Source organism: Neovison vison, chromosome 12, assembly GCF_020171115.1.
Source record: "Neovison vison isolate M4711 chromosome 12, ASM_NN_V1, whole genome shotgun sequence".
NCBI classification, from domain to species: domain Eukaryota; kingdom Metazoa; phylum Chordata; class Mammalia; order Carnivora; family Mustelidae; genus Neogale; species Neogale vison.
In genome coordinates, this window is record NC_058102.1 from 39,723,221 (window position 1) to 39,738,565 (window position 15,345).

General features: G+C 33.3%; 1 protein-coding gene across 2 annotated transcripts in view; it reads right to left on the reverse strand.

The window, feature by feature from the left end:
- Positions 1 to 15,345, reverse strand: part of SYT1 (synaptotagmin 1) — a 543,714-nt gene that overhangs the window by 345,499 nt on the left and 182,870 nt on the right. For both annotated transcript variants that reach the window (XM_044229383.1, XM_044229381.1), the window contains exon 2: positions 5,113 to 5,161. The gene's annotated coding sequence lies outside the window, so the exon portion shown is untranslated. The remainder of the gene's footprint in view (positions 1 to 5,112; positions 5,162 to 15,345) is intronic.

A 15,345-nucleotide genomic window follows, 5' to 3' on the forward strand; every position in this document is an offset into this window, starting at 1 on the left:
AAACCTATAAAGTATGATTTATTATCTTCATTTTTACAGATAAGGACATTGAGGAAAAGAGGTCAAATTGTCTTTCTGAGGTCATAAAGTCACAATGTGGCAGAAATAGAACTTGAATGTAGCTCTTTGTCCATTGCCACTGCTCTAAATTACAAAAATAAATAATGCAACCTAAAATAATGACCTGGTACAGACAAATAAGTGAATAAATCAGAATGTTAGAGCAGATCAAGATTAGCATAAATTATTCAGATAGAAAAATCATTCATTTTAACCTTTTGTTAACTGGAGACTTTACATGATATGCTTTAAGATCAACTATATGGTTTTAAATATTTCTACTTTATCTCTTTCATAACTGTACAAGTTATATCTTACAGTCATGAGAGATGATAAAGTTTTTGGAACAAAATAAAGACAAATATCAATGGGAGTATCCAAATCAGATTGTTTCTAGAAATAATGGACAGAATTCTATCAATAATCGTATTATCTAACTTTTTTTTTTATTGTTAGGGTAGGCACCATATAGTCCATCATTAGTTTTTGATGTAGTGTTCGTGACTCACTGTTTGTGTATAACCCCCAGTGCTCCATGCAATAGGTGCCCTTCTTAATATATAGTAGCTAACTTTATATAGTACCTACCATCAACAAAGTAACACTATTTCAAATGACTCACTGAAGAAATGAAGACATCTAGAGGTCTACTAAACAGCTTTACATCCCATAGTTACTAAGTAGTGAAGTTGGAATTTGAACACAAAGTGAGTTTTTATTCTTTAGTATCCTTGGAAGTACTCAAGTCATGAAATCTGATCTGTTTTAGCCTTAGCATAAATAATAATCATTGTGGAAAACCCATTTTACCCAGTTGCCCAAAGAAGGTGACAAGATTGTCAATCATTTATTAAATAAAAACATAATGATGATTAACCACGTGAATATCTTGAAAAGATAGTCTATTATTATAAGCCAAAGTACTATTATTATCTATATAAAGTGAATAGTCCAGTATTTGTAGTCATACTAACTATAAGCTAACTTGATGACAGAGGCTGTGCTTTGTTCACTCCTGTATCTCCAACACTTGGGAAAATGTATAAAGTAGGTACTCAGCAGCAACTATTAAATAAAAAATAAAGAATAAATAAATGAAGGGATTTTCAAAATAGTACCAAAACTTAAAGGAAATAAGTCCAGATAATGTAGTAAGCATAAAATATCTAGGAAGTACAAATTATAAGCATTCATTTTGTAATAATATTCTTTATAAACAAAATGAATATAATTCTACTCCTTTAACTGAGCTTTTATACTTATGGATATTATCTGTTTCAACTTTGCTTCTACTTTTTCTGTCTAAGGATAGTTGTCTTAAATAATTAAATTCTCCTACCCTGTTTAATTTTAGCATCTGAAGAACAACTTTGCATGATTCAATTTCATGTTTATTGATAAGTGATAAAGAAAAGTGGTATTATATGTGCATCAAATATTTTACATAGACTAATCAAATTTTAAAAAGATCTATTCTTTAGTTTTATCTCTTCTCACTATGCCATCATTCATATAGGAAAATTCACTATGCCTTGCCTTCACCAACTGTGATGTGTTTAGTTAAGAGTGATAACCTGGAAAGGGGTAATCAGACCTGAGTTCAAATGGTAATTTTGTTGCCTACTAATTAGACTAACTTTATAAAAATTTCAGTTCTCATTTTCATTTATCTACAACGCTGTGATAACATCAGAAGTGTTCTTTTGATAACTAAATGAAATGTCATTATATGATTAGTAGAGCATCTGACATAGACAAAGAACCCCAAAAATGTACCCTTTACTTTTCCTCACTCTCCTTATTTTATATAAGAACTCATCTTAGGCCTATGGATGAAAAAGCTAATCAGGATGAAGGGTAAATTATAGATAGATTCAAGGAGAGGGAACTTTTTTCTGGAGGACCATTATTTTTCTGGAGGACCATTATCTAGAACAGACAGCAATCAACAGTTTTAGTTTCATCATCAATACACTGTTGTAAAATAATTTATTGGATTCCCAGAACAACAAAGGCAAATTTTCATAGAAAAGGAAGTTCTTTTTACAGCAATAAAAGGTTTTCCATAATCATATAATAACCAAAATTTATAATTAAACATCACTACACACTCATGTATCTAATTTGATCTCAGAAAGTCTTGGAAAGTAGACTTGGCATTCCCCCCCACCACTCCATTACCCAGATAAGAAAACAGAGCGTCAAAGAGGTAATTGCTTAACTATTGCTGATGACAGATTGTATGTGTATATTGTTATTGATGATGATGATGATGATGATGATGTGGTAGTTTTTAGCTGTGTGACCTCCCCATATGCTCCAGAACTCCTCACTATGAGAGGGGGAGTTGGGTAAAGCCAAGACTCAAACTTAGATTCTCTCTGTGTATATAATTCTTTCTACCATAAACATCATTTTAATGAGTTGTATCAAGATACAGTTATAGGCAGATAGTACTAAATTGGATTAGTGTTTTAGCTGAAAAAAAAATTAAGCTTTGAGAACAAGTTTCTTGAACCAATCAGAGACCCTCAATTTTTATGGAAGTACTTTCAAAGTTAATATGGCAGGCAAAAAAAGATAGTGGATAGTTATTTAATTCAGAATTTCTCTTGATTCTGTCACTAGATAAGAGAGCTTGGATAAATGAGTTGACTTATCTGGCCCTTTATAAATGAGGATATTAGAGGAAGTAATGTCTGTAAAATGAACATAGTACACCAGATAGATACATTTTTTTCTTAACTCCATGCCACTATTACACACACACAGACACACACACACACACACAGACACACACACACCTCTACTTTTTGGAAGGCAGCTATGCTCAGCACTATACCACCAATGCTACTTTTTGATTATAAGAACTTGTTACTTCAAAGGGAGAAGAGTTTGACTAATAGAAAGTCATGAGGGGCATTTGCAAATAATATTTATTTACTAGTGAATCTCAGAATACTTTCCTAGTTAAAATCTATTTTCTCTTAGGACACTTCTGAAAACTTCTTGTTCTATTTGGTATATCAAGAAAGAGAGATTGTTAATAATAATCATGCTTTGAGTGAGAACATCAACTCCCAGTAGTATTTAGAGAGGTTTAGCGGATCTAAGATAATGTGAATAGTTTCTGAGAAGCATGCCTGAGCATCTGAATGTTTTTTTAATGCATCTTCTTGGTTATTATTATTATCCAGTGTACTAATTCAGTCTATAGAGAACTGACCCTTAGAGTACTTGAAAGTACCACTGAGTTTTCGGTCATCCAGAGGAAAATTACTATTTTAAAATTTTCAATGGTCCTTTCCTTATTTTTCTTATCTTTCTTAAGCACAAAAGCTTTTGTGAAATATAAGTGCAATGTATCTCTAAAGATAATTCGTAAAATTCTAATCAATTACCAAATTGTTCTTCAGCTATGGGCTTTGAGGCAAAATTATATGTTTGTATGGTTTTCCTATACTAAAAATTTTCAATTAATAAGGCTTGATTTAAATACAAATTGTACAAACTTATTATTCATGAGCTTGCAACACAGACATATATTCTATAAAGTCAAGAAAAATAGTCACTACATTATCCAGTGTCTTCACTTTATATCATACTTTACGTTGTGTACTGACACACTTAAGTCATGAACTCCTTGGAAGATGAGACCTATATTAAGATATTTATAATGTTTTGACAATATTATTGTATTTCAGAGTATTTCTCTTTGTAAATATTTTATAAAATCATTAAGGCATAAACAGTGCCTTTTAAATTTGGGCTAGAGTTAGTCATTTTTCCTTACAGTTATTTGTGAGTCATTTAGCATGTCCTTGGTAAATAAAATACGAAGGCTAAAAAGAACTACCACAAAGCACAAAACACGCCAAGAAAATGCACGGTTTCTTCCTTGGACATATATGTGTTATTTTCCTAGGATTATTCCAAATGAGCAAAGATCTCATTACTTGAATCGATTCTCTCCAAAGGATGCCATACTAAATCCTATTTCAATATAATTATGAAAAGTACAATTCAAATCAAGCAATTTATATAAGTCACACCTGAATAATAAACAAAATCACTTAAGGATAGATCAGAAAAACAGCCATTGTTGACTCTTCACAGTGAAATTATAAGATGACTAAAAAATTGTGAGGGGGGTATGGTAAATATTACCTGGTTTTTGTATGAAGAATGTAAACACATATCTATGACTCATTTAAATGATCAATGACCATTTAAAAATTCAACCTGGAAGTGAATTTGCAAACTCATTTCAAGACAATTACGGCATTAAAGTGATATAACATGGTTCATCAACATGGACTTTTCCACCTCTATTATTTTTTATATTCATGTATTTAAAATTTATAATTGTTTGTACCTAGGAAATCATAATGTTACCAATTCTAACATAAGAAATGGTATCAAAAATATTAACTTTGTTTCACAGAAACATATTTAGGAAAGAAATTCCTACTATCAATTAATAGCTATGTAAAGAAAGAAAAACATGTTGTAGTTAAGTTGTGAGGAGATTAGAAAGAAATGTACTAATGAGATTATAGTATAGATTTAAAGCCTACAGATGGTTGCCATTTTTCTTGGTAATTCCAATTTAATGACTATAAACAAAACAAGCATCTTGATTCTGTTTCAGATTTTGTTCAAAATGAGTAAATTTTCTAGCACACACATAGGATGGGAGACACTTTGATGAAATTTTACTTAATTTTTCTTCTTTAGAATTTAAAATGATATGATGCTAGTCAGAAGATATGGTGGAATCAGCATAAATATTTCTGTCACATGGATGTATCACAAGAATTACCTTGCCCTCTTATTTAAGAGGATTATAGGATAAATTATTTTCAGTTTACTCCATTAAATTGGGATTTATTTTTAGAAGACTCCATTTGCTTACTATATTAATCTCTTATCTTAAGAAAATAGAAAGGCGAATGTTTCTGTAAAAGAAATTTGAAAAATCCTCTGATTTTATAGGATGTTATAGGTATAGACGTAGAGAATGTAATAGTATTGTATGATGAAAGTACTTACCGTTCTGTTAGGAATTCTGGGGTATTTTGTCCTTTCAGATTCTTTTTCTCTAAAAGGAAAATAACATATGCACTCATTAGTTGACTACATAGTTCAGTGTCATTTCAGATTGTCATAATTATAACTGATTAATTTTATTATGTAGTATTTCTACTTAGAAATCTTGATACATATGTATATATGTATATATATATACACACAATACAATATAATGTTATGTATATTTAGTATCTATAGTATATGATAAGTACATATGGATTTTAAAGTTGGTTTCTTTTTTTTTTTTTTAAAGATTTTATTTATTTATTTGACAGAGAGAAATCACAAGTAGACGGAGAGGCAGGCAGAGAGAGAGAGAGAGGGAAGCAGGCTCCCTGCTGAGCAGAGAGCCCGATGCAGGACTCGATCCCAGGACCCTGAGATCATGACCTGAGCCGAAGGCAGCGGCTTAACCCACTGAGGCACCCAGGCACCCTTAAAGTTGGTTTCAAGTGTTAGAGATTAAGATTCTGTGAGTAGTTTATACATTCATTTTTGTGACAAGTTAATTATGCTTCTGGTATAGTTTTTCAACTTGAAAAATGAAGTAATACTAATCTAGGTAGACATTTTAGAGAATATTACATTATTAAAAAGAATCATATAAAATTATATAATTATTACCCAATTAAGCACATGGGGCTATGTTTAATATTGATATGATTACAGTTCACCATTGAACAATGTGGGGGTGAAGGGAACTGACACCCCCCCTTACAATCAGAAATCCTTGTATGCCTTCTGACTCCCACCATACTTGACTAACAGAAGCCTTCCCGATAACATCAATAGTCGATTTTGTTTTTATATACTGCATTCTTAGAATAAAGTAAGCTAGAGAAAAGAAATGTTAAGAAAATACATTGATAGTACAATACAGTAGTGTATATATATATTTTAAAAATTCACAGATTAAAATGGACCCATGCAGTTCAAACCCACGGTGTTTAAGGGGTCAAGTATGTGTGTGTGTGTGTGTGTGTGTGTGTGTGTGTAGGTGTGTATGTGTGTGTGTGTGTATATATATATGTATATACATATATATATATCCCCCTCATCAGGGATAAAGAGAAAAATAATCTCATATCACTGCATTTAAAAAAAGGTACAACTTTTAGTTTAGGGAGTAAGAAAATAAAATCCTTCCCGAGTCAATATCAGGAATTGCTTTAATGTAATAAAGATGTCAAGAATTTCTGATTTTTTTTGAGAAGTTAGCAACGTACAAATGGAAAAATTTCGTAGTGCTAGAGACGAGTACCTTTTTATGTAAGTTCTCTTCAGTTTTAGTCTTCAAAAAATTTAGGCACAATGAAAACCAAGAAAGAATGAAATATTTAGAAATAGGTTCATAATAGGCATGTTATTCTGTTTTGAAGAGTTCTTGCAGCGTCCAGTTTCAGCAGAGCTACACAGATACAATGCTAGCAGCTCTGGCAATTGGTGCATATGGGTACTCAGCATAAAAGATCTGAAGTGACAGCTATATTTCCAAAGCTACATTTACTGCATCTGTTCAATGCTTAAACCTCCAAGGTCTGCTTTCATTTTATTTCTGCTTGAAACTCAACCGTTTTCTAGTAAAAGCCATTAGAAAGAGCATTGTAAAAATGCATTTAGATTTGCCCGACTGACTCTTAAAATACGACTTTGAGCCACAATCAATTTTAGATAAGATTTTTATATATAGTTTCCGTCTACTGACACTTTTCTTACTAAAACAAAACTACAACCAAATGCAATGAGTGCACATGCTAAGGAACCAGAGTGACATAGAGCTCTTGGGGGCGAGGCACCTGCTGCAATAAACGAAGGTTTTCTACCACAAAACTAAGAATATTTGACATTGTATTTATTGTACACTAAGACTTACCAAGGGGTTGGCTTCCCCTTGGGGAAGGATTAAACAGTTTTTGTGACTTATGAGCCATCTGCAGGGATTTGATTTCATTTTGGACTTGCACACACATCTATCACAAGGATGGATGGGCAAGCCTGTTCTACGGTAGGGGACAAACAACTATTTTACTTTTAATCTCTGCACTGAATGTGGATGTGCATCGTATTTTTCTGGTAGTTCATTTCTGTCTCTTGCATGTATAAACATCTCTATTTTAGAAGAAAAAAGTGAAAATAGCACAGGATGGTTTTGCATTTTCTGCAAACTATCTGGCTTTTCAGTAACGTAATTGGTATCAGTAGGTCTGATTCAGACAGTTTCCTGGTATTGAGACTTGGTACTTTGATGTGTTTATATGATACTTCAAAAAAAAGATGAATCTTTTTAGGTAGGTTTATGTATTTTTCACAAAACAGTATGAGCATTCATAGTCAATAAATCTGATGACACTTTCATGTTTTTTTATCCAGTTTTAGAAGCAGGCCTGACATGGAGAAAAAAGAAAATAACTGAGACCTAGGGATTACTTTTGCTTGATGACAGCTAGAAATTAAACCGCTGTACCTTGAGGCCCTAATCATAATTCTATTTACAGAATTAAGCAAAACACTGTATGCTTTAGGCATAAATACTACAAATCCTTGTTTTGTGGGAGGAGGGCACTATTTGTATTCATTTTTATGTTCAATATTTAAAAATGCACCGTTGTATTTTTTTCAAAAGGATTCAGTTTGAGGAATGACAAATAGCTGATGTTTATATCCAAACTTTGTTTAAAATATCTCAAATATTTCATTTTGATGAAAATATTGGTTCGAATGGAGCTTTTACTAACCTATCACTAACCTAAATATTTATTTAGGGTTAGATTTAGAGTATGTGCTGCAAATCCTTGCAAAACGGCCATTTGTAAACATTATCCCTTTGCCCCAGGTCAACTGGAATGGCATCAAAATCTCTAAACTGCAAATTAAAGATAAACTCGGAGTTCTTTTCCTTGGACTTCTTCCTACTGAAATGCCAAAACTTGTGCTTAGAAAATAGTTACAAAGTTGATGTGTCATTTCCTCAACACAGATATCACTAATCCTAAGGGATTTTGTTAGACATTTTTTGGCTTAAATTCTTATTCTTGGAACAGCAGTCAGGAAGCAGAGATTACTTTAAAAAGAAACATGATCCAGGTCATTAGTGACTGAGTTTAAGATTTTAAACACTAAAATAAAACACTGCATGACACTTAAATATGTCACGTGATTCTAGATCAGATCCTGGACCAATAGGACAAAATGACTAGCTATTAAGAACATTAATGGTGGGGCACCCGGTTGGCTCAGCGGGTTAAAGCCTCTGCCTTTGGCTCAGGTCATGGTCTCAGGGTCCTGGGGTCAAACCCCACATCCAGCTCTCTGCTCAGCGGGGATCCTGCTTCCCCCTCCCTCTCTGCCTCCCTCTCTGCCTACTTGTGATCTCTGTCTGTCAAATAAATAAATAAAATCTTTTAAAAAAAGAACATTAATGTTATAACAGATGAAATTTGACAAGGGTCTATGAATTAGATGAATGTGTTTGATACTGTTCTGTGTAAAAAAAAATGTCCTGTTCTTAGGAATTATACTGAAATATACACTAAAATACCGGAATAAGTCATACCAGGTCTCCAACTAATCCTAAATAGTTAGGAAAAATATACAAACTGTGTATATATACACACATATGTAGTATTATAGTATAGATACAATATATAGAATAGACACAATAATATAGACAGAGAAAATGATACAGAACAAAACCTTAGCAGTTGGTTAACCTAGGTAAAGGACATATAAGAACTTCTTATACTATCCTTGGAACTTTTTTGAGAGTTTTAATGAAAGAGAAAATGATCATTATCAAAAAGATTATAAAACTACCTTTAAGAAATAGAACTAAAGTGCCACTTTTCAGTATCCTTACAAAATATTTCACTGAACTATGGCTTGTTATTTTGTTGATTAAGCACGAGATTGTCTCATTTTGCATGGAACTGTAAAAGATGGTGACATTTATCTGGAAAATAGTATTAGGCAATAAAAGAAAAGTAATGTATCAATTAATAAAGTAAACAAACGAGTGTTCTGCAAATAAATGCAGTCACTATTAGTACCTATGGTGCTGCTGGTAGGAATGGTAGGAAGACAATAATACAGAATATGAACTTTTCTTGAAAGAAAAGTAGAAGGACAAAATATTTTGCCCTACATTGAGGACAAAGGAATATTTCTGTATTTTCTTTTTGTGTTGAACCATTGACATCCATTTAGGAGGCTTAATTTGACAATCCTGTCCTCATTATGATAAAAACAAATGTTTACCAACAGAGATTGGAAAAGGGGGACAGGGATGAAGGGTCTACTCATTTTCTGTTGTGACACTTTATTACACAAGTCGAAACATATGAAAACATTTGTTCGCAGTCAGTTACAATAATGACATACTGGGTTCAACCATGTTTAACATTTTCATTATATTCAAAATAATTATTTGAGAATGGGGGGCTGATAATGAGGCAGAATGGCGCTAAGTCAGGAGAGCCAGTTCGTATCTTGAAAACGAGGATGGGAATTAATTAAATGAGAAGCTCGGGGAAGTTAATTGGGAATGAGTAAAGATAAGGACACTATCAAAGCATGAAGAAATAAAACTATTAAAATAAAAGGTAGAGCAGAAACTCAAAGCACACCTAAGGAAGAATGAATCTTACAGAATCAGGAGTGTACAGGAGCAGAATATCAGCTTCCAACCCCTAGAATAGTGCTTGCCACATGAATAAATGTTTGCTGAATGAATAATTATATATTGACAAAAGTAAAATTTAGTGTCCTATAATCCTAGTCTGCTTCTGCCTCTATCTAATGTGTGACTTTAGACAAATCACTTAATCTAATTTTATCAGCTGTGAAATGAGACAGTGGAAAAAGGTAATTCTCCAAGGTGCCTTCCAGATCTAAATATTTCTGTATATGGTTCTGTTTATTAAAATGGGTAACTGTGAACATTTTCGTAGAAGAGAATAGCCTTATATGAGTTTTAAATGAAGAGAAATGGAGAGAAATAGAGAAGATGAATGAAAGAGCAATGCATTGATTCAAGTAATGGAAAATAAATCCCACTGAAAGAGACTTTAATATAGAAGAGAGAATGCAAGTGATTTATGGTTTTGATGTTAGAAGTGACATTTATGTGTACTATTGATACAGGCATGCAGATGTAGAGAACTTTATCTGTTCTTTTTGTTATTATCAAGGTGATTGTACACACTCCCTTCTTCCACCTTGAGAGTCCTCAAGTAAAACAGAAGTGGAGAGCATTCAAAAGAAGCCATAAATGACGGAGTTTATATAAATGTTCTTTTACCACAAGGTCATAGAATTGGGACTTCCTATCTTAGAGAAAAGAAAGCTGAAGTAACTCTTAGGATCTATAGTTAATTCCATGAAGACCTATTTAATTCAAGATCCACCAGGCATAACTGCTTACACCTTCATGAAGCCTTTGATAATTAACACTGGCTTTCTCATGCATTTTATTTTCTACAAACTTCTTGAGCATTTATATTCTATAAGACATAATTTAGCTTTCACTTCAATGTGATCTCATTATTTTCCTCAGTTCCATCTATACTGATTTTGAATTGACAACCGGAGGTGGCCAGGGCTTTGCATTTGTGTTTCCCTAAAGTAAGGCATTCCCTAAAATGAGTTAGGTGCTCAATGAACACTGGTCAGTGGAAGGAGAGGGGCATGATGCACTGAGGTCAGGAAATGGACTGGAGTGCTGATAGGCAGCTACCAAAAATGACTTGGACATCAAGCATGGTGGATGATCCTGAGACTTCCATGAAGTGCCTACCTTGTTCTCTTCTCATCAGGCTATTTCCCTAGGCATTTTGGGGAAGAAGTACTAAAGACCAATCATGGGGATAAAAGGTATACCATTCTTCAAACAGAAAGATCTAGTTGAATAGCCTTAAGGCCATGGGAAGCTACAACCTGAAATAAGCTTATCATTTGGGTATGATCCACAGATGAGGTGAGCAGGGACCACGTTCTTAGCTTTGTCAGACCAGAGCAGAATATTTCTTATAATTCTGTTTGGAAGACTACTGATTGCAATACCCCTTTAAGAAAGCTGGTGTGTCAATGATGGCAGAATTAATGTCCCTGTAGGAAGGATGGGGTAGAAAAGAGGAGGAAGGTCCGAGAGAAAGAGAGAGAACATAAAAGTACCAGACTATTTTCAGAGAGTTTTGATTTCTGTACAAACTGTAGTCTTCCAACAACTGGAGACTATTGGAGTCCAACTGGAGACTGGTGAATATTTAGATAGAGTAGATACATAATTGCTGGTTTTACGAAAAGCAGAAGCCCACCAAATATATTTATAAAGGGCTCCAATGTAACTATAAAAACTGCATAATTCCTAAGTGACAGAGGGTGTTGGTGAAGTTACAAGAAATGAAACTAAGTTGACTCACATTTCCCAGTTTTAGAGGTTGGGTGGGGAAAGTGTAGCAGCAATTCTATGCACACATTTAAGGCTAAAGGAGAACATTTAATTTATTTAAACCTTGGTTTGGTGCAAATTCAAACCCAGCAAAATGCCATAGGACAAATAAGTGGGATGTTGGAATAGGGTGGACATTTTTATAGTTCTATGCTGAGTGCCTCAGCTTTAGTGCTGTGCTGTGTTCTGAGTTTAGTTCAGCACTATGGGAAGGTACCAAGTTGGAAGTTCAAAGCCAAGTATGACAAAACCACAACTAAGGAGTAGTCCTGGGTCTTCTCTATTTAACATCCATGTAGGGAAAAATCATACAGAAAAAAAAGAAAATAAGCAATTTCTTAGTTAAACCTTATTCTCAAGAATCATCTTTATCTCTTTCTAGTTAGTAAATGTGCGGTGTACAAATAAAAACAATACACATTGGTTCATATATATCCTGGACCTTGACATTCACATGAAAACTGCCCTCTTCAGAGAGTCTTTGTGGGTGGTTATATGCCTATTGTTGGAGATGCAGCATGATTTAAAAAAATAATTAGAATGGCTCTTTAATAAACTGCCTTTAGCAGAATGCATATGTTTACCCCATTCAGATTTACAAGGATGTGGTGAAGTAGTTGTTAAAACTTTTTTGGAGTTGGTAAGTGGTGGAGCGAGGGTCTAGCTAGATTCAGTCCTGTGTATACTGAAATCCTGTTTTCCCCTAGCAACAAAGTCTCTGTAGTGTTGGAATAGATTTGACAAGATAGAAAATCTATTTTCTAGCTATTTCATTAACACTTATTAAATGTGTAGCCCCTGAAGCAATTCAAATAAGTAATCTAAATGGCTTCATCTGTAAAATGGGTTAACACAATACTTAGCATAAGGAAGTAATTAGATTAGTCAGTTTATTGAGGTGTCTTCAGTTTCAAAAAGAGTAATTGAGGGGCTCCTAGGTGGCTCAGTAAAACATCTGCCTTGGGTTCAGGTCATGACTCTAAAGTCCTGGGACTGAGCCCCACTTTGGGCTCCCTGCTCAGCAGGCAGTCTGCTTCTCCCTTTCCCTCTGCCCCTCCCCCCATTCATGCTTGCTGGGTGGGGCTTCCGGCTCACTGGGGATACTGCTTCTCCCTCTAGCCACCCCGCCACTCACGCTTTCTCTCACTCTCTCTCCAATAAACAAACAAAATCTTTAAAAAAATCTTTACCAAAAAAAGTAATTGAATATATCTAATCTTAGAGGAACAAGAAGCCTTAAAAATAGAAGCTTTTTTAAAAAAATGTTCAACATGTAACCTTTTTAAAATTAATCCGTACTTCTGGAACTTTTGCCTGAATATCATTATTCCTACATTAAACAAAAGAATCCCAAATCAACCTAACAGTTTCATCTACATATGAGGATTTAATATTATAAGATTACCTCCAGGATATGTTTGTAAGAGGTAGAAAACCTTTGTCTTATAATTTTTAACTCTAAATATCTACGTAATTCACATTAAATTATATTAGGCAGGAAATAAAAACTCTGAGGTCATGGAAGGCTAGAGATACATCTTCACTTAATTAGAGCCTACAAAATTTGACTAAATGTCTAAGTTAAGAGCTAAATACCATGGAGATGGCTAAAAGATGCTATGTGCTGACTTAAAAACCCAAAAGTCAAGATAAAGCAAATAGTTGTACTTTCAACTCTTTAAATGAACAGCACTTGAATTTCAAAGCTCTAGAAATTCAAACAACAATAATAAACAGAGTAAAACAATTTAGAAGTTAGTTCTTAGATGTGTAGAGCTATACATGGTAAGAAATTCAAAGAATAGAGTGGGATTTTAATTCTGAAAGAGAATATGAAGATTGTTTCAGAATATTAGACTGAATATTAGATTCCCCCATCAATGGGTAAAATCAAATTGATAAATAGAAAAGATCAAAGGGGATGGATCCTAAGAAAGAAGTTTCCATAAGAAGAACCAACAATCTAATTCTGATAAAAATATTATTTCTTAAAATGAGCAAAAATACAATCTTATAAAATCATAATTTATTCTGAGAGTTCAAAAGATGTTTAAAAAACTCTAAATATATGTGAGAAAAAAAAATGAAGACTAGCCATCAAATTACAGGGGTAACGTATAGTTAAGTTCTAGTACATTTTTCATTACAGAAAGCAATTAGGACTAGATATTTAGGTGACAGTTCAATAAAATTTCATTTAAAAATTGATACTATTTAACCTGGGTTTGAAAAAGATTCTCATGTCCATGAAATGCTATAATGAATAAAATAAAAGCAGAGCAGGTGAAGCAAAACATGGGTGAGTTGTTTTCTCAGCTTTTATTCTTTAATCTTTCATTTGTCCATTGTGAATAGCAACTAATTTTCTGACAAAAAGAATATAATCAAGATTAATTTCTTAGAACTAATTCCTTAGGCAAGTTTCCTTGGAGGACTCCAGACAGGGATTAAAATGATTAGTTTTGGACTCTCTCATAGGAAACTCAACTGAAGAAACCCACCTTCAATTTGAAATTCCAAATTCATTTGGAATTACATACAATAGCAAGTAAATTTTACTGTTTCTCAGTGCTGTCATTGTGGTATTTGCCATAGAAGCCCCTAGTATTGTGATTTCCTCTTTAGTTATAGTTTAAGGTAGTATCATTTTTGAAAAGAAACTGATTTTTTATAACCATTTTCATATTCTTGATATAGGGAAAATCAAGAAGTAATCATATAATTCATCTTAACAGACTTTAATGTATTCTATGTGATATCATCTATCACATGTGGATTTCTAACTTTACTAACAATCATGAACTAAAATATCAATATAGTGAAATCATTTGAATGCTAATTATATTAAGAATAGTAAACTTGGTTGGTAGAGGTTGATGGGAAACATAGACCTTTTCCTAGTTGAATGCCAATCCCAGTCTTATTGTCAATACACTGAAGGTAGACCCAAGTAAAGCCACAGTTTCATCTCTATAATCAGGTAAATCTCAACAAATACTGAGTTTCTATAGTACTATTCTAAGAGTTGTGTGGAATAAAAAGAAGTAGAAGAAAGGTCCCTGTCTTTAAAATCCTAAATCATAACTCTATCCAATTAATCCCACTCAAATGTTCAAGTTTGTTTTGTTGTCAGCTCCATGTCAATGGAAGTTCTTCAATCTCTAGTTCATAGTGCTTAATACATTTCCTGGCATATATGGGATTCTACATAAATGACTGTTGAACTAAACTCTTGAAGAACCCAAATCAGTCTCCTTTCTCTACACAGCATCCTCTCACTAAAAATGTACTTTGCCAATTTGTGGTGGTGTAGTTGCATCGTGGAGCTACAGTTACTTGTAGACAGTTACTTGTTGCCAGCTCTGCGCTTGGTTTTTCTATGCAAGTGAAAAAGTTACTTGATGTTGCATAGTGTTTAGCGATTATATAAGACATGAAAATGTTTTTAATCATCTCCTATGGCATTTATTTATTTAGATCAATTTTCATAAAGACTTATATGAAGCTTACATAATTAAATTAATTTTGTGATCCCACTAGAAGGAAAAGGGATAAGGAGATATTTTGTCATGTACGGCATATACTCTAGACATTTCTAGTCAGAAATGCCTGACTGCAGAATATTATATATTCTTCTATACCATTACCTTTTCTCTCTCCCAGGTATATACCCGCTATCCCTCAAACTTTAGCCTCTGTCCCTTTTAGGTACCCATTTACTTTTCTTTTAAGGTCAATGGGAAAAAAAG